This window comes from Lissotriton helveticus, chromosome 1_2 (assembly GCF_964261635.1).
Source record: "Lissotriton helveticus chromosome 1_2, aLisHel1.1, whole genome shotgun sequence".
Taxonomy (NCBI): domain Eukaryota; kingdom Metazoa; phylum Chordata; class Amphibia; order Caudata; family Salamandridae; genus Lissotriton; species Lissotriton helveticus.
Genome location: NC_136058.1, coordinates 455,762,159 through 455,783,033, shown reverse-complemented (window position 1 = coordinate 455,783,033; position 20,875 = coordinate 455,762,159). Strand labels below are relative to the sequence as shown.

General features: G+C 44.7%; 1 protein-coding gene across 9 annotated transcripts in view; it reads right to left on the bottom strand.

Annotated features, from left to right (window-relative positions):
* Nucleotides 1-20,875, bottom strand: part of LOC144807723 (uncharacterized) — a 1,505,442-nt gene that overhangs the window by 1,217,788 nt on the left and 266,779 nt on the right. Inside the window, exon 4 of one of the 9 annotated variants that reach the window (XR_013606393.1) lies at nt 6,709-6,831. The exons of the other annotated variants lie outside the window; for them this stretch is intronic. The gene's annotated coding sequence lies outside the window, so the exon portion shown is untranslated. Of the gene's footprint in view, nt 1-6,708; nt 6,832-20,875 lie in introns of those variants that run through there. 9 annotated transcript variants of the gene reach the window in all.

The following is a 20,875-nucleotide window of genomic DNA, read 5'->3' as shown; positions in this document are numbered from 1 at the left end:
CAAGCTAGATAGGAGTAATACTGATAGAGAGATAGGTGAGTCCTTCCAGGGGAGGCGGGAGGGTTGCATGTGAATCTATGAAAGACACCAATACTGGATAACTGCAGTTACAGGTAAGTAACACATTCCTTATCCAGTATTATGGGTGTCTTTCATAGATTCACATGCCTGAATCGGAGTAGCAAGCAATATATTGTGCACATTTCTGGTGGAATATCATATGCAAGTCATGAGATAATACATATCATGCGACTATGAATCATCAGACCCATAAACCAGAAACATTATAAGAAAATGTGCATACCAGCAAAGGATGGAGGGATAGAGGAAGGCTCACCTTACTGAAACAGATGGCGTAGCACTGCTTGCCCCACGGCTGCATTCTTCATCAGCTCCGTATCCAGGCAGTAGTGTCTGGTGAAGGTATGCGGCGACTTCCATGTCACCGCTCTGCAGATATCCAGAACTGGCACCCCTGCAAATAGTGCCGCAGAAGTGGACATGGCTCTTGTAGGGTGAGCCCTGACTTTTGCTGGCAATGGCTGTCCAGCTCTGTCATGACAAAAGGCAATTGCCGAAGATATCCATCTTGAAATATTTTGTTTTGAAAGCGGCATACCCTTCCGTGGTCTACTGAAGGCTATGAATAGCTGAGTTGATTTTCTGAAACTGTTGGTTTTGTCAATATAAAACTTTAGACACCTCCTAAGGTCCAGTGAGTGCAGAGATCTTTCAGCTGCAGTGCTGGGATTTGGGAAAAAAGACCTGAGGATCACTGGCTCATTTAAGTGGAAGTCCGACGGGACTTTAGGAATAAACCGAGGATTAGTTCTGAGAACCACTCGGTCACTTTTAAACTGCATGAAGGGGTCTTGTATGGAAAGAGCTTGTAATTCACTGACCCTCCTTGCTGAGGTAAGCGCTAGTAGAAGAGCTGTCTTCCACGAAATATATTTGATATCCGCCCTTTGGATGGGTTCAAAAGGGGGTTTCATCAATTGGTTAAGGACCACATTGAGATGCCATGTTGGAGGAATTATCCGAGGTCGAGGAAAGGATCTGTAAAGTCCCTTGAGGAACTGTTTTATCAATCTATTAGACCAGAGGGAGGGTCCTTTCAATGTTCTTTTAAATCTTGAAATCGCAGCCAGATGAACTCTAATGGATGCATGGGCCAAGCCTGACTGCGCCAGATGCAGCAGATAGGGTAATATTTGTTCCGGAGAGGTGCGGAAGGGACGTAGACCGTTGTCCACACACCATATACAAAAGCGTTTCCACTTCAGGGAATAGGTCTTGCTAGTGTTGTCCGCTCTTGCCTTGACTAGGACGTCTTTAAACTCCTGAGGAATGCTCAGTTTACTGAACTCTCGGTACTCAGGAGCCAAGCCGATAACCTGAGAGATTTCAGATCCGGCTGTTGAACCTGCTTGTTGCTCATCGTGAGCAGAGACGGATGCTGATGCAGACGGATTGGCGGCTGCAGTGAGAGGCGATGAAGGTCCATGAACCAGTGCTGTCTCAGCCAGAATGGGGCAATCAGAATCAACGTGCAATGCTCCTCCTTCATCTTCCTGAGGACCCTGGGAATCATTGGAAATGTAAATGTAAATGTAAATGTAAATGTATTTCGATTTATATAGCGCACGAATCACCCAGGGGTCTCAAGGCGCTTGCTTAGGGAACCCGTCCTGGTATTCCCCTGTGAGATACCCCGGCAGGGTATCCACAAGGTGAAAGCCAGGCATCCCGCCGCGAGGGGCCGTAGTGGAGATTAAGCAAGCTATTGCCCAGAGTCGCAGAGTGTGACCCCGTGAGTCGAGTAGGCACCGGATCGAGAATTGTCGAGTCCGTGGAATTTTGAGCCCGAGACCCACCGAGGCGGGGAATCGAACCCTGGTCCACGGCCAATCTCAGCTTCCGGGTCTGCCGCCTCTAACCACTGAGCCACGCTTCTCCACCTGGCGGAAATGCATACACAAATACGTTGCGCCATGCTATGGAAAATGCATTTCCAAGGGACCTTGACTGGTGATGCCAACTTACGAAGTTTTGGCATTTGGCGTTCTCCCTGGTCGCAAACAGGTCGATTTGCGGTGTTCCCCATGCCGAAAAGATGTAAGTTCCCATTCGTGGGACAGAGACCTCTGCTTGCTCAGTGTATCTGCTATGACATTGTCCTTGCCTGGGACGTACTCCGCTTTTAACGAGAAGTTGTGGAGAACAAGCCAATTCCAGATCTTCTGCGATTCGCGCGATAGTGTGAGTGAACGCGTTCCTCCCTGTTTGTTCAAGTAGTGCATCGTCGTAGTGTTGTCGGTCCTGACGAGCACTGGGGAGTTCTGGATCCGTGGTAGAAAAGCTTGCAGGGCTAAGAAAACCGCTCTCAGCTCCAGGAGGTTTATATGAAGCTGTTTTTCCTGGTTCGTCCACTTGCCACTGATTTGTAATTCCTGAAGGACTTTTCCCAATCCTCCAGAGAAGCATCCGTTGTTATTACATGTGGAGCTGGAGGGAGTAGAAATGGCAACCTCTGGGAGAGGTTCTTGAGCGACCTCCACCACTGCAATGCCTTGGTCATTTGTTGTGTGATCGCAATGCGGTCCTCGAAGGATCCCGAGCATTAGGTCCACTGACTGGACAGAGCCTCTTGCAGCGGACGCATCCTGAGGCGACAGTGAGGTATGAGCAGGATGCACGAGGACATCATCCCTAAGAGCGATTTGAAGGTACGGAATGGTAAAGTCTTCCTTGAAGCCACAGATGCGGCCAGAGAGACAAGCTTGTGTTTCCGCTCCTGAGATGGGAATGCCTTCGCATTTGCCGTATCCAATGTCGCTCCGAGAAAGGTAATGACTCGGGAGGGCTGCAAAGTAGATTTCTCGTGGTTGAGTGTCAGACCTAAATGCCTGAAGAGATTCAGACAGGCGTTGGAGGATGCGGTTGCGTCTGCCAGAGATGGTGCCTTTACCAGCCAGTCGTCCAAATATGGGAAGACTTGGTGTCCGTGTTGCCTGAGGAATGCTGCAACCGGGGAGAGGCATTTGGTGAAAATCCTGGGTGCAGACTTGAGGCCAACCGGTAGGACACAGAATTGGTAGTGCTGACCTGCTAAAGCAAATCTGAGGAATTTCCTGTGTCGTTTGTGGATAGGGATGTGAAAGTATGCGTCTCGTAGATCTAAAGACGTCATGAAATCCCCCTCCTCTAAGAGACCCAAGATCTCCTGGATCGTCATCATGCGAAACGATTGACTCTTCAATAATGCGTTGAGTGCCCTGAGATCCAATATGGGCCTCCATTTCTTCTCCTTCTTTTGAATCAGGAAGAAGCGGTAGTAAAATCCCTTCCCTTTGTGAGCTGATGGTACTCGCTCTATTGCTCCCTTCTTTAACATAGAGGAGATTTCTTGAAGAAGCAATCGCATGTTGTTGTGTTGCATTATACGAGGAGGAGTTGTTGGCGGAATTGTTTTGAATTCTATGGAGTGTCCAAATTGTATCAATTGCAGCACCCATTGGTCGGTTGTAATTGCTTTCCAATTGTGAAGGTAGTGGGTCAGGTTTCTTCCAATTTGAAAGAATGAGATGGTGGAAGGACTGGCTGCTGGAAAAGGTCATTGGCGTCCGCCAGTGGTTTTCTTTTGGTTTTTCCCTCCATAGTTGGATTTTCCATAAGAGGTTTGTCGACCTTGCTGCTGCTGTCGCGACTGGAACTGTGAGCGGCCTTGATTATAGGAATAAGAGGACCTGTTTGTATAGTTTCCTCTGTAAGAGGATTGGCCTCTGCCCTTGTTCCCTCGAAAGGACTGATTTCTGAATTGAAGTGTGCTCTTGCTGTGTCCGTATCCTTTTTTATCGCTTGCAGGGCCTCATCAATTTTTTCCCCAAATAGGTGTTGGCCGTCGTAAGGCATGTCAAGGACTTTGGCTTGCACCTCCTGCCTAAATGAGGTAGCTTTGAGCCACCCCTGCCTTCGCAATGCTGCTGCCCCTGCCAGCTGCCTAAAACCCATCATTACTATATCCATAGCACAGTTAATCAGTTCAGAAGCCGATGTTTGACCTTCTTTGAGTAGGGATTGGACCTCATCTTTCGTGTCGTCTGGTAGCTAGGATAGATACGGAGCTATGTCAGCCCACAGTTGCCGATTATACCTTCCCAACAGTGCAATTGAGTTTGCTACTTTCACTGTCATGGCTGAGGTGGTAGAGAACCGTTTTCCAATGCTATCCAGCTTCCTGCCCTTCTTATCTGATGGAGCTGACACCTGTGAGGATGGGTTCCTAGCATTTTTCTACGCCGCCTGAGTGACCACCGAATCCGGTTTGGGGTGACCTGTAAGGCAAGCTGGTACAGTTGATGGGGCTTTGTACTTTTTATCCAGCCGTGGAACAACTGCCGATACTGAGGCTGGTGTTTGCATTAATTGCAGACCCTGCTCCCATATGTGATCGATAATGGTTGTCTTCTTAATCGTGTCCTTAAAATCATAAAGAAAACAGTCTGTTTCTTGAGATTCCATAGTCATATGGAACCTCTTGGCCGCTCTCTCTACCAGAATGTGGAACCCTCCTATGTCTGCAGGTGGTGAATCTGAGCTTGCGGGTTCAGGAGAGGCTGGAGAAGAAGCTATATAGTCCACATCGTCTCCATGATCGGATTGGACCTCACCCTCTTCTTGTTCTATCTCCTCATCGTCAGAAGATCTTTTACTGGCTCCCTTTCCTGACGAAACACTAAGGGCGGTGGTCTAGCACGTGGAGACGCAGTGACCCTAGTTGTCGATGGAACCGGTCCCGCTGCCTGTTGGGCTGCAGAATCTGGAAACCGTTGTTTGTAGTCCTAGATCAAAAACCTTAAGTCTGATAATATGGATGCTGGTAGACATACCATTGGTGTAATTTGTGTCTGGACCTGTGATTGAACAGTAAGTTCTTGAGGAATTTCCACCTCATCGACCTCATCATCCGTGCTTTGGCACTTCACCACCAGGTGAGATGGACTCATAGCCTGCATGTCCTGTTCCTCATATGAGTCTTCATCCTGTAGAAGACAAGATGGTGGCAATTTTTGTACCCTACTGGGAGACGTTAAGTCTGGAGTAAGCGTCTTTTTTACGGCCTTTACTTGTTGTGAGGCTTGTTGTAGACCATCTTCATCTGTCAAAACCATCCCCAACGACGGTAGGGTCGTCGACGGCATAGTAGCCACACTGCCCGTCGACGGTGGAACCATCTCTGACTGTTTCCACGGTATCGTCGACGATGTCGTAGTTGACGCTCTCGTCGACGGTAACTGCACCGATGCAGCCTTCGTCTACGGCATCACCGCCGACGGTGGCTTCTTCGTCGTCGATGTCTTCGTCGACGGCACACCCGTCGACGTCTTCGGCTTCGTCATCGACACTGACATCGTCAAAGACGTCGTCGACGAGATTTTAAGCGTTGACGACTGATTTTTAATGAGGATAATCGCCGACACAGGCTTACCCGCCGACGACGATGGAGTAGTCTTCGTCGACAATGAATACGCCGTTGTCGTTGACGCTGTCGTCGAAGTGGATACATGGACAGGAGACACAGCCTTCTTTTGCGCCGACGATAGCGTTGACGATGTCTTTGTCGACGACGGCGCTAGCTTCCTGGAGGCAGGAACTTCCTTGTCAGACGCTGAAGATTTAGCCTCTGAAGACTTTTTAGGAGCCTTCTTAAGAGGAGCGTCTGTAGGGCTAGGGGAAGCAACCCTTGGCATCTTCAAGGATAATTTAGAGGAGACAGAAGCAATCTCACCGTCCTCTGAAGACTCCAAGTTGTCTCTGGTCTTAAGTTTGTTCAGTCAGATTAAAAGTCGTCCTTCTCTTAAGCGTTTTTGTAAAAGAATGTTCTACAAATTTTGCATTCCTTTGGCGAATTATCCGGATACAGACAGTATAGACATGTCTTGTGCTGATCCTCAATATGTAATCTCTTCTTATTACAAGAAGCACAAGCTCTGAAGAGACCCTTCTTCTGAGGATCAGCCATAGTCAGATTTTGATGAAAGTAATCCAAATTGGTGAAGAAATAGCTTAAAACAAGCAAACCTGAGGAGAACTCAGGTGAAGACTCCCTAGCACAAGTTGCGGTAGAAAATCTGAGAGACTGAGGCTCCTGACAGGAAGGTTCTAGAGGGAGGTGTTAGCTGATTGGCTCTCTTCAGGAGTTTGGTCCTTTTTACATAAGGACACAGAGAGGCTACTAAGGTGAGGCCCTTAGGCCTACTTTTTTCTTTATATGTCCATGGGACATTGCTTTTCTATATACCGGAGACTCCCGTCTCGACGACGGGGAAAGATTCAGGCATGTGAATCTATAAAAGACACCCATAATACTGGATAACACCAATGCTTCACGTGGATGCACAGGAACGCCAATGCTTCATGTGGATGCACAGGAATGCCAATGCTTCGCATATGTATCAAGGACCCCCTGAAAATTGATTCTAGGAATTCCTAGGTCAGGGATGAAACAACGTTTGAAAATTAACAACCTAGGCAATTAATTCTAGCTTGTCATATATAATAATAAAGAGGAAAGAACCTAATTATAATTCGGATTCCTCAGTTTATTAACATATTCAATTAAAAAATGTATATGTTGCATCAGTCATTTTTATTAATTATATTAAAAATTCACAAGTTCAGTGTATCAAATCACATCGGTAACAATCAAAACAGATTTACGAAATTGCACATAAACAAATTAATTAAAAAATTAAAAAGTGCCACAAATAATAATATTGACGCGCGTTTCGGCGACCATCGCCTTCTTCAGGAGTAATCACGTACTACCTAGAAAAAAGAATAATATATAATAGATACCATAAAATAGATCCGACAGTGATAATACTACCTTCAAATTTATACTAACACATTGTTATAATGGCGTAAAACTTTCGTAGAACCTACATTCTCAAACTAACCTCTCATTATATGACAAGCCTAAACAAATTCATAATGTACATTCATAATGACATATTTATTTCATTGCTCATATCAGTTATAGGTACATTGTTTTAATTAAAGGGCAATAGAATTGTTTTTTCAAATGGTGTATGATGTTAAGGTCATAATGATTGACACCTTCTCTATGGGAATTTTATCTAATGATACCTTTGTTATTTCAAGCAAATTAAACTTATAGATATAGTTTATGGTCCTATTTCTGATGAAACCTAATATTATAGGTCCATACTTACTAAATCGCTGAGTTTTAACAGCTCTCAACGATAAGGAGCCGGCAAGCTTAGAGAAGATTAACTATAAACGATAAAAAATAAATATACTAAGTATAAGCATCCTATATTAACAGCATATCTCATCTAAATACAACGTATACCAACTGCATTAAGCTCAAGAACTTACAATGAGCAGTAACTTGATCTTTACTGTTTCTAATTGTAGGATGAATCAGTTTCTATGATACTTTGTGTCAAACTTTGCTGCTGTTAGATGAGGATAGCGATACTTTCAGCGAACAACCTTTGTGCTTAAAGAAGCAGATTCGCAATAGCTAGATATAAAAAGAAGTCACAAAAGGGGAACTTCATGATTATCCAGGTTTGAAAATGATTTGAAAGCGTAAGTTCAATTACACGGATAGAGAAGTTACCTTAAATTGCAATTACTGGAGCATTGCCGAAGGCCAAGGCTGTCTTAACGTTTAAAATCTCTGACATATAAGGCTGCAACAAGTAAGCATAAACTATTTAATCCTTATTCAGTCCTCTTTAGAGATTGCAACAATAATGGTAAATTGCTATAAATATATAACGATGTCTTTCCAGTTACCTAATCCTCCGTAGCGACTGATGTAGTTGCATAAGTAGGGATAGATAGAAAAAAGCACAAATCTAAAAGGCAAGATCGAAAAAACCATTAGATGCTATACATCTTAACGTTCGGTCAAAAAATGTGCATTCCGCACATGAAGATTACCTTATCTATATTGATAAATAGAATGGTAGATGACCGAGTAAAAAGCGTGCCGCAAACACAAAAAATACAAAGATAAAAATATACTTAATATCGCTACATAGTCTCATCGAGTACTAAAAAAGAGCGATAGTAATTTCCACATCAACCTACCTGCTCTATAATCAATAGGTGAAAAATCCTCCTGATATGAGGTTAGTTTTCAATTATATACCGCTGCAGAATAGAAAAATAATCTTAGAGATAGAGTAGACTATGTTGCATCGTATGGCTTGGACGAAATCTTAGGCTTAACGGCTAAAGGCTGTTTAAACGGGCCAATACCGCTACCTGTACTCACTTTATTCGCTGGGCATTCCCTTCCTTTAGCTAATGTGTCCAAAATTCTGGAGTTACCAGTGACTAACTGTTCCAACAAGTCTCATTTCGAGCTAATCATTCTGATCCTCTCCAATAACGGAAGCATCAGGGATTTAACAAGAAAATCAATTTTCCCCAATAGTTCATCATTTATGCTGCTAGAGGGTGGTAAATAACTAGGGACAGATATAGCGCTAAACAACATAGGAGTCTGAGCTAGGTTAGGTATATCCTGCATCACATTATTTTTCTTTTGAAGTTTAGCAGTTCCACCCTTCTGAAAACTTCCACCTCTTTTCCTCTTATTAGGTTTAGTAGTAGTTGTGGCTGCATGTGTTGTGCTTGTTTGTGAAACCTGGGTTGCAGCTAACGGGGTGGGACTATTTGTCGGGGGTGGGTATCAATACTAATACTTAAATCATCAGAGTCCGTACTAATAGCTGTGGAGTTTAATATTAGGGAGGCCTCTGCATTATCTGAGGCTACCAAGATTTTACTTAAATTGGGGCTCTGGGTAACCAAAGGATCTAATAATCTCGGGATGCCTGGGGAAGTAACCAACCCAATTTGGCCAAGGGATGAACACTTCCCCGTAATAAGGTCAATGGACAACCTTTTCTCGGTAAGGGCAATTTCTTTCTCTAAAATCATCGTTGCTCTTGTTAAAAATTGGTCCTTAGTGCCAGTCACCCCCCCCCCGTTGTTTTGATGGTAACAGTTCTGCTCTTCCCGGATCTTAACGACATAATAACTAAAACACAGGAAGACCAATTACTCACAATAAAATGGCACAATACAAAATAGAAAGTAATTGATAAATAAACTGAACCCCAATGTGCAGATGAAAGGGACGGGTCCCAACCCAACCTCGAACAACCTCTGACGGCCTCAGACTGCCCGCCCTCTGACCAGGCTTCTCGCGCGTACCGCGAGGCACATGACCGGGCACGGCTATAGGCGAGGAGGGGGTAGAGGGCGGGAAGAGTCACAGGTGCGTTAGATGACCGGCACGCACAGAGTCCTGGGACTCGCAGTCCCGCTCCCTCACTAGTCCAGAAGGCGAAAGCCCCATTTGGCACAATTCCTCAGCGCAGATTCGAACTATCCACAGGCAGGGATTCCAGAGTTCAGGCATGCAGCCAGGGAAAGTCAGCAGCCTTCCTAATGCACGGCACTTTAAGGAAAGTGGTGTTAATCATTATGACCTTAACATCATACACCATTTGAAAAAACAATTCTATTGCCCTTTAATTAAAACAATGTACCTATAACTGATATGAGCAATGAAATAAAAATGTCATTATGAATGTACATTATGAATTTGTTTAGGCTTGTCATATAATGAGAGGTTAGTTTGAGAATGTAGGTTCTACGAAAGTTTTCCGCCATTATAACAATGTGTTAATATAAATTTGAAGGTAGTATTATCAATGTCGGATCTATTTTATGGTATCTATTATATATTATTCTTTTTTCTAGGTAGTACGTGATTACTCCTGAAGAAGGCGCTGGTCGCCGAAACGCGCGTCGGTATTATTATTTGTGCCACTTTTTAATTTTTTAATTAATTTGTTTATGTGCAATTTTGTATATCTGTTTTGATTGTTACCGATGTGATTTGATACACTGAACTTGTGAATTTTTAATATAAGTAATAAAAATTACTGATGCAACATATACATTTTTTAATTGAATATATTAATAAACTGTAGAATCCAAATTATAATTAAGCTCTTTCCTCTTTATTATTATATATGACAAGCTAGAATTATTTGCCTAGGTTTTTAATTTTCAAACCCTGGAATGCCAATCCTTCACATGGATGCACAGGAATGCCAATTCTTCACGTGGATGCACAGAAACGCCAATGCTTCACGTGGAAGTACATGCTTCATGTGGATGCACAGGAATACTCATGCTTCACGTGGATGCACAGGAATACCCATGCTTCACGTGGATGCACAGGAACGCCAATGCTTCACGTGGTTGCAAAGGAATACTCATGCTTCACGTGGATGCACAGGAATGCCAATGCTTCACGTGGATGCACTGGAACGCAAATGCTTCACGTGGATGCACAGGAATACTCATGCTTCATGTGGATACACAGGAATACACATGCTGCACATGGATGCACAGGAATGCCAAAGCTTCATGTGGATGCACAGGAATACTCATGCTTCACGGGGATGCAGAGTAACACCAATGCTTCACGTGGTGCACAGGAACGCCAATGCTTCACGCAGTTGTACAGGAATACTCATGCTTCATGTGAATGCACAGGAATGCCAATGCTTCACGTGGATGTACAGGAATACTCATGCTTCACGTGGATGCACAGGAACGCCAATACTTCTCGTGAATGCACAGGAACGCCAATGCTCCTTACCCAGACATAAAAAGGTGTATCTTGGAACTCATGGGCATTGATGATGATACCTATCGGATGCGACTATGTCAAATAAGAGAAGGGCCACAAGAGAATCCCAGAGCATTGTGTTACCGCATAAAAGATGTTGCCGACCGGTGGATAAAACCCATCACTTCAACCAAAGAACACATTTTAGAAAAAATGTATCTTGAGCAATTTCTTAACTCTCTACATCCGCCTATGCAAAAGTGGGTACGTCAGCATACTGACCTAACGTTAGAAAAGGCTGTCGAAGTAGCCGCGGCCTACTATCGAGCCCAAGAAGTACAAAAAGGCAAAGAAGAGGGCGCATGGAAACAACCAGTTAGTCATCCTATAAGGAATCCCAGACCACCACATATCCCTTGAAAACCCAAAACCATAACCGATGTCCCCAATCCTTAATATCAAACATATCCGTACGCCTGCCTATCACCCGCAAACAGTCAGTCTGGTAGAACGATATAATGCAACCCTAAAGACAACCCTCAGAAAATTGCTGAATCTAGAAGCACGCAAGTGGGAGGATATGCTGCCATTGTCCTTGTTTACTATACGTTGTAGTCAACAAAAGAGTCTAGGGTACTCCCCGTTTGAATTATTGTATGGAAGGCCGCCCCGTACCCTTCTAGATATGGCCCGAGAAGAGTGGGAAGTAGAGGCTGACACCTCTAGGCCTTTATTGGACTATGTCACGAACCTTAAAACCCACCTAAATCAAGTAAGAGAAATTGTGAGATCCAATCTAGAATGTGCACAAGATGCTCAAAAGAAGCAGTATGATAAATCCTCTTGCGTTAGGTCTCTTCAAATCGGTGACCAATTCCTATTACTACGACCCACCTCAGAACACAAACTGTTAAGTCAGTGGCGAGGCCCCTTCAGGGTAATAGAACAGGTGACCCCTGTCACTTATAAACTAGACATGGACTCTGCTGGTACACAGATTTATCATATAAATCTATTAAAAAATGTGAAGGATCTACACCTGTATTAGTTGCAGAAACAGCATCCTCCTTGGTGGAGCAAAGTATAGTCATAGAACTGGATAATACCCTCAAACAGGAATTAAAAGAAGCATTACAACCTGTTCAAGGGGTGTTCTCCTTAGTCCCCGTTAGAACTTATTTAGTTGAACATGAGATTCATACTGTACCTGGAAAAATAGTTTGCTTATGCCCATACCGGATTCCAGAAGCTGGACGGAATGCCATAGAACAAGAAGTGCAACAAATGCTAAAACAATACATCATTGAACCCTCCAAAAGCGAGTGGAGTTCACCTATAGTACTTGCGCCCAAACCCGATGGGTCTATTGGCTTTTGCATCGAGTTTAGGGAGGTGTACAAGGTATCACAGTTTGATGCCTACCCCCTCCCTAGAGTTGATTAAATGATCGAGAGATTAGGGAAGGCCCAATACATCAGCACCTTAGATCTCTGTAAGGGTAATTGGCAAGTTCCATTAAAACCTCAAGATAGAGAGAAAATAGCCTTTTGTACCCTGTCAGGTCTGTACCACTTTAAAGTATTGCCATTCGGACTACATGGCGCTCCTGCAACATTTCAGAGACTCATGAATGAGTTGTTAAAAAAACACAGCCAATATGTCGCCGCTTACTTGGATGACATAATCATCCATAGTAATTAGTGGGAAGAACACCCCCAACATCTCACAGCAGTAGTCCACAATCTAGGTAATGGGAGTCTAACCATCAATCACACCAAAAGTAGGTTAGCTGCCAAGTCTGTAAACTATTTAGGTTTTCTATTAGGAGAAGGATGCATAAGACCCCAAGAAGAGAAAGTTAGGGTTATCTCACAAGTTCCTTTCCCAAAAACCAACAAGGAGCTAAGGGCCTTCCTAGGCCTTCTCGGGTATTATAGAAGTTTCATTCCCCTCTGCTCCCAGATCGCTAGTCCCTTAACAGACTTACTGAAAAAGGAGGTACACACAGAGAAACGTCTGGAAAACCCCTCTTCCACTGAGCAGGAATCATTCCAACAACTAAAACACCTTATCACTTCCCAACCCCTTCTGCAGAACCCCAATTATGGGAAGCCTTTCATTTTACAAACAGATGCTTTGAACAGTGGTATAGGGGCCGTACTCTCTCAGATAGACGACCAACAACAAGAGAGGCCCATTCTTTATAATAGCTGCAAGTTATACCCCCGTGAAATCCGATATGCGGTAATTGAAAAAGAAGCATTGGCCATCAAGTGGGCAGTAAAAGCTCTTTGATACTACTTGACGGGAGACAGTTCTTTCTCTATACAGATCATGCCCCTCTAGAATGGCTGTCCTAAAACAAAGGACATAACCCCAGAATCTTGAGGTGGTTCTTTGCCCTTCAACCCTTCCAATATGTTGTTCACCACAGAAAAGGAAAGGATCAGGCTAATGAAGATTTCCTGTCTAGATACCCTTAGGATCCGTTTCTTGTAAACAAGAAAGATAGGGTGGGGGGATGTGAGAAAGGCCAGGGTCAGGGACAGGAGGGACCACCCACTGAAACACCCTCCATTAAATTTCCATCCCGCTGGTCTCCTTACCACCTTATTGACGATGACAGCAGCGATACAGACAGCCCAGTAACCGGTAATCTTTTCCACCGACCCCCAGTGTGACGTAGGTGACCCGGAAGCCATTCCATGAGGAGGAGGAACCCAGCGGCTTAGCCTATCGGATCACGGGAACAAAGGTCATGACCAGCAGAAAAAGCCAGACGTAAAGCACTGCGGTGCGCATGCTGACAAGAAGACGGAAGAGAGAGAAGCAGACGCCGAAAGAACTGAGGATTCCCTGCTGTGACTAGACGACGCCGAGGGAAACTTCAACGAAGATCCTGAAGACCCCGAAACCTGGTCCGAGGAGTGATGGAGCCCGGAGGACACACACAAGCTGCCACAACTCAGGAGAGTTGTGGCAAACCCAGGTACGTGACGGGTACTGCAGGCTGATGCAATAGCGGGGCATGGGTCGGGACCCTCTGGGGAGATAGTATTGTTTGTTTTATTTCCCGTTTACCGCCTTGTCCCGGAGCTCTAATTCACTATTTGAGCCACCATTTGCACTCCAATTCGTTCAGAAGTCCTCACGTACTGCCCTACCTCTCACTCCCTACCCCCCTACCTCCCACTTAAACAATTCCTTTTTCCCATCCTGAGCATTACAAGTCGTGTGGTGACGGACTAGGGTTTAAAACAGCCCAGATAGGGTCAGTGACCATTATTTTTCTTCTTTCCTTTGAGTACTCCGGGAAGACTCTACCCAAGTGGACATCCAAGATTCATCCATTGCACCGGAGCCGAACTCACAGGACCATCTGACCACCCCCTGAGAAGTGGACCCTGAGGACCCACTCAAAAGCGATTGTTTTGTGACACAAGTCTCTTATGTTGATAACTCACAAGTACTCAGTTACATCCACCTTATTGAGTTACAGAACATCCTTCAATCAATCAATCAAAACATTTATAGAGCGCGCTACTCACCCGCAATGGTCTCAAGGCGCTGGGGGGGGGGGGCGCTACTGCTCAAAAAGCCAGGTCTTGATGTGCTTCCTGAAGGAGAGATGGTCCTTGGTAAGTCGCAGGTGGGTGGGGAGGGTGTTCCAAGTCTTTGCCGCCAGGTAGGTGAAGGATCTTCCTCCGGTGGTGGTTCTGCGGATCCGTGGGACTGTGGCGAGGGCGAGGCTGGCGGAGCGGAGCTGGCGGGTTGGCGTGTGGAACGTGAGGCGGTAGTTGAGGTATTGGGGCCTGAGTCGTGGGGAGCCTTGTGTGCGTGGGTGAGGAGTCTGAACGTGACCCTCTTGCTGACTGGGAGCCAGTGCAGGTCCCTAAGGTGGGGGGAGATGTGGCTGTGTCGGGGGATGTCCAGGACGAGGCGTGCTGATGCATTCTGGATGCGCTGGAGTCTTCTCTGTAGTTTGGCAGTGGTCCCAGTGTAGAGGGTGTTCCCGTAGTCCAGACGGCTGATGACGAGGGCCTGGGTGACCGATTTCCTGGTTCCAGTGGGGATCCAGCGGAAGATCTTACGGAGCATGCGGAGGGTGTTGAAGCAGGAGGAAGTAACAGCGTTGACTTGTCTCGCCATTGTGAGGGAGGAGTCAAGGATGAAGCCCATGTTGCGTGCGTGGTCCGTGGGCTTGGGTTGTAGTGTAGTTCCTATATTCCCAATAGGCTCTGCACATTGGAATAATATAATCAGCAGTGTAGACGTAGGACTGAGGTCGACTAGGTCTCTCCTGACTATATTAGACTTAATTAGTCTTGCCAGCTAGCTCAGAGGTCACTAGAAAGTTTCTCGAATGTTCAGGAGAAAGTTAACTCTCCGGATTTAGACAAGAAGGGATTAACTTCTGACAACCGCATAAACATGACAACTTTGCTCCCTCAGAATAAAGAGTATCTCTAGAGTCGTGTGAAAACAATAGATGGTTATTTCACTCAGTCAATTGTGCGTACTTAGTTTCACCAGAGTGCAGAGAAATAGAGAGACGGGCGTTTTCAATAAAAGGTGGTATTTATTGAGCAGTCTTCTTTCTCATGCAAGAGAAAAGAATTGCCACAATTGCAATACTTATCATAAAGTAAAGTGCGTACAGTAAAAGGAGTATTATGAAATAATACTGTAAAAGCATTGATATGGTTTCTTAGCCATATGATACTTTAAAATGGATGAAATGTATACATACATAAAAACATTGACATACGTACTCAACTGGTGCTTCTAAATATGCCTACCCCGGTGTACCTGACCTAAGCCTAATACGTGGGAAGGAGTAAATAAGTAGCAATTTAAGTTAAGTTGGTTTTTGCCAAGGAATCTGAATCAAGAATTCTCTTAAGGGTTTTGTCAGCTCCGTACCTTGGTAATAGAATGTAGGAGGTCTTGTATCTCTCTCTCAGTACTCGATATCCTAGCAACCCGCAAGGGTGACTGGAAACACCGGAGCTGGATTTTCTCAATTGGAGAAAAAGAAAGCGTCTTTCTCAGTGCGTCAAAAAGGGGAGGGGGGCTTCCTTCGGCTCTCGCATCAGCTGGGCTTCCGGGCAAGTAGATAGCCGCTCTGCTCCAAACCACCGTGTGTTTGCTTAAGGCAGCGTTGGTATATTTATACCTGAAAGGTGCCGGGTTTGACATAAGGTTGGACATAAGACGTCACTAAGAACTAACAGTTCTTTCTGGACTCTAAGAGTTCTTGTGCAAATCAAAACAAGAGCAGGGGGATTTCCCGGGCTGCTGGAGGCTTGGTTTGTTTAAAGAACGCGTTGTACTTTCTAAGAGTCTAGGGGAGTAGCCTTGCCGTATTTGGACTGCATGGGCTATTACTAAATATGGATAAGATTCTTATGCCTTTATAAGGATATTATTTATTATAACCATATAAGGGCATAAATCTGGAATATTGAATTAGGGTCCTAGATAGAAACACAACACCCACTCCATGTATTAATGTCCATCATTACTAAAAACTAAGCAATATTAAACATATAACGATGCATGTGTTTTTTTCAACCAACCCCAAAATACATAATTTGCATTTGAAATGATATATGGTAAATACATGAAAATGAGTATTGGTACTGTACGCTTTTCAAGCAGTGTCATCATTCAGTTAAATGCATATATATATATCAGCTGAATGAATTGCGAAAATTACACATGAAATGGCTCTGAATACAGAAAAGAAGGTCGAGACCATTTCATCACATATTTATACAAATACTGTACATGTGCTAGAGGCTGAGGTAAAATATTGTCTCTAGAGCTCCTAAAAATAGATGCTCTGTTGTGTAAGAATAGTTCTACTTTAAGCAGAGTACCTTGTGCCAGAAAAAAGGGTAACTATTTTGGAAGTGAAAAAAAAATCATTTCGCTTTCAGGGGAAAAAATAGTTCCAAATGTTTTTCAGTAGCCGTGTTTATCAAAAACTGAAGGCCGAATTCAGAGTTTAGGGAACGCTGTGTGCTCGTTGTTTTTAAAAAAATTATTCTAGTTGTTCAGGGGAGAACATCATATCAGACAGGCTTGCAAAAAATTGGTCTACAACATCAGGTGAAAGTTCGACAAAGTTCGAAAATGCCGAAATTGTGCATATGTGAGAATGATTGCTATCATCGATGTCAGGATCAGCAATGCTCACAGAAGGTTGTACCTGTGTGGTGCTTCTTTCATCTCGTACTCCACTGCCACCTACTCGTAGTGGTGAAGTCTCAACGAATGCCATCATCAGAATAGGTAACCACTGGGGACAACACGATGCATGAGTCGTTACCGGACCAGGCAAGGTATCTATATCCATTGGTACTGCTGATGGTAGTGTAAGACAGACGTCCAACACGCATTCTTCTCCGCATAGCATACATCGAAGCACAGGTAAGATGCAATCTTGCCAGATTGGTCTGAATGAAAGAAACCAAGTTGTACTTAGATCTCTTAGCCGGGCTAATCCGAGGACTTTAGTGAGGCGGTCCCGATAGCGTATTGCCAGGATCGTTTCTCCCATCGTTGCTGGAGTCTTGTCTGTGGCTAGGCTTGCCATATATATATATTACTAAGGGAACCCCCCTCGGTTTTTATAACTGAGACCTGAGGTTCGGGGACTGCCGGTCCTGATCTGGTTGATGCTATCCCCGAAGGCTATGCACTGGTTAGAATGGACCGAGAAGGGCGTAGAGGTGGGAGGCTGGGAATTCTATGTAGAGATGGTTTCACGTGTCGTATAGACCCCCTCTCCTCCCCCTCAGATACATTTGAAGCCCTTTATTTCTCCATACAGTTTGCCCCCAGTTCTTCCTTCTTTGGCATTCTCTGCTATAGGCACCCCGGCCCTAGGGCCCCATTTGCTAATGATATACTTGAACTGTTAGAGCCTTTTATTAATAGGCCTAATCTAACTCTCCTGGGTGATTTTAATTTTCATCTGGAGAAGACTGAGGACTCGGACACGATTGCTCTTGTGGAGAGCCTGAACGCATGTGGGTTGAGCCAACTGGTAGATGGTCCTACGCACCTTGTTGGTCATACTTTAGACGGTATTTTTTCCAACAATAACAGGTTGAGGACCGGAACGCCGATCCCATTAACCTGGTCAGACCATTGGGCTGTTCCTTTCCGTCTAATTACACCTTCCTCTGCAATGACCCCTAAAAATAGCAGCTCATGGGAAACCAGAAGAAATTATAAAGAGGTCAACAATAGTTCCATAGCCCCTTTTTTGGCAGAAGGTGATTTCTCCCTCTTGCCTGATGCTAATGCTGCTGCTCTTAGCCTGTCCAGTGCACTAAGCACGGCTATGGACATTCTAGCACCTCCTAAAAAACACTATTCTGCTAGGAAGAGCCTCTCTGCCCCCTGGTACTATGAACGATTGAGACTGCTTCGGCAGAAATGCCGACAAAAAGAAAGAGCCTGGCTCGCCCAGCCTAACGCCCCCGAGAAGAGCCAGCATAAACAGGCCCTAAAAAAAAGCTACATCAATAACACAACGGCCGCGTTGAAATCTTCAAGAGAGTTCTTCAAAATCATCGACTCCTTATCCTCACCTAAAACCTCTAATTCAGTGGTTGAGACACAGGCGCTATGTGATAGCATTGCTAACTTTTTCCACACTAAAATAGCATACATACATACTGCCCTTGAAACTCTAAATTTGGAGTTGAACACTCGGCCAACATTCACCTCATCTCTACCTTATTTCCCGGTCAGGCCTGTGGTCTCGGAAGCAAGTCCTTGCTCCCGTTTGACATATTTTTCTTTGATGTCACTGGTAGAGCTTAACAATCTCCTAGACGCTACTAAGTCCTGTTCCCCCTTAGACCCCTGCCCTTTAAAAACTCTTAAGCCTGCAGAGGGGCTGTTCTCCTTTTCCTATTGGAGATTATGAATATGGCCATCACCAAAGGGATGTTTCCCGTAGCCTGGAAGACCGCAGTAGTTAAACCCCTGCTAAAAAAGGCTTCCTTGAATCCCGAAGTCCTAAAAAAATTTCGGCCCATTTCTTTACTTCCGGCCCCGGCTAAAATACTCGAAGCCCATCTCAATCGGCACCTATTCTCATATCTGGAGAGGGAGAATCTGTTGGATGTTTCCCAGCATGGCTTCCTCACGGTGGTAGTCAACAACATCAGATCAGAAGTTGACAAAGGTCAAACCGCTCTACTGGTGTTGTTGGACCTAACAGCAGCTTTCGACACCCTGTCCCCTGCAATCCTGGTAGACAGGTTGAGGGCGATAGGGGTCGAGGACAACGCTTTGAATCTCCTTTCCTCTTTTCTCCATCAGAGACACCAGAGAGTTAAATTGGGCACATTTCTGTCTCCCTCCCAGGCAGTGCAATGTGGGGTCCCACAGGGCTCGGCTCTGAGCCCTATATTATTTAACATATATCTGACCCCTCTAGCTAAAATTATAAGATCCTCTGGGTATCAGGTACTCTCCTATGCCGATGATACTCAGATCATTGTCTCTACTTCCCAACCGACACAAGACTCTGCCCCTAAATTTTGAGCGTGCATGGAAGAGGTATCTGTATGGATGATACGTAACCATCTTAAGCTAAACGGAGAGAAGGCTGAGGTCTTGGTCTTTGGTGGGAGCCATGAATTGTGGAATGATGACTCACTAGGGGACTGTCCCTAACGGGTACAAGCAGCCAGGAACTTAGGTGTCATAATTGACCCGGCCCTCTCCTTCGACCGTCAGGTCAATAAAACAGTGGCCACATGCTGTACTATTATTCGTACTCTGAAAAAGATCGCCCCCTATCTGTCCCCGGAGGCACGTAAACAGTCAACGGTCGCCCTGGTATCTTCCAGGCTCGACTATTGTAACGCGCTATATGGTGGTATTACCAAGAAATCGAATCAGCGACTTCAGGTGGTTCAAAACGCTGCCGCTAGGCTGGTTCTCAATCTGCCCAGGCGCTCATCGGCCACCAAGGCGAGAAAAGACCTCCACTGGCTTCCAATTCAGGCAAGAATTTCTTTTAAGCTCCTCTGTCTGGCCCACAGGGCTGTATTTGGACCAGGTTCCGAAGGGATTAAATCTCTAGTCAGCCCCTACATCCCCAGCAGATCCCTTCGCTCATCCAACAAAAACCTGCTCACCGTCCCTAGATTCAATAAGGTGAAATGGGGAGGAAGAGCGTTTTCCTTCTTGGTGCCCAAACTGTGGAACACGCTCCCGCCTGAACTTTCCAGCCAACCCTCATTGATAATTTTTTGTAAACTTTTGAAGACATGGCTCTTTTTGCTGGCTTATTAATTATCAATTATTACTATATCTGCTATTTCTGCTTTGCTGTGCCTATCTGTTTGTTATCTGCGCCTTGATGCCCCTTGGGGTTAAGTTATGCGCATTATAAGACACCCATTCATTCATTCATATCGAAGCAGAAGGATCAAATATTAAATTCCTGCTACGAGTCCCAAAAGTAGAGGAAGACCGCCTAATAACAAATGGACAAAATTCGGAAAAATGTCCAGAACTGTTTCAAAGGGTGCTAACAGTCCCGAAAAAACTGTCTTAAATACATGTGCGTTGCCACTGGTATCAGACATGTTTAAGATTTGACTTAACATTTCTACAAAATGGACGGGGCAATTTGTTGATAATAGGGAATGTATCTCTGCCGCTGTCCTTGCAACTTGCAGATCATACGTCTCTTTGGACGAGGTTAAAGGCACAGTTGTCTGTAAAAGAATGGATTTCATTCTGCTTAAAGTATCAATTTGAATAGAAGAGATGTTCAAAGAAGGCCACAACGCAGCCTCCATGTCTGGATTGCTGTGTGGATACAATACTTGCATACAGCAAATGACCCTGGAAGTAACCGATACGAGCAGGCTTTTCCTGGCACCATGCCACAACAGCTGTGGTCACTTATTAGAACATAACTGACATGAAAGTTTATTTGAAGACCCTTCACAGGCTCCATGCAAGTTAATACCTTGACACAGGAGTGTACCACTTAGTGATTTTTTAAAATTTCTACCACTAAGGAATACCTCTTTTTTTCCTTCACTATAACATTTGTGTGTATAAGGTAAATCCCAGGTTGGTTTGATGTATCCTTTACCCAACCTTTCATACTGGCCTGCTGGTATATACTCTTGGCAATAT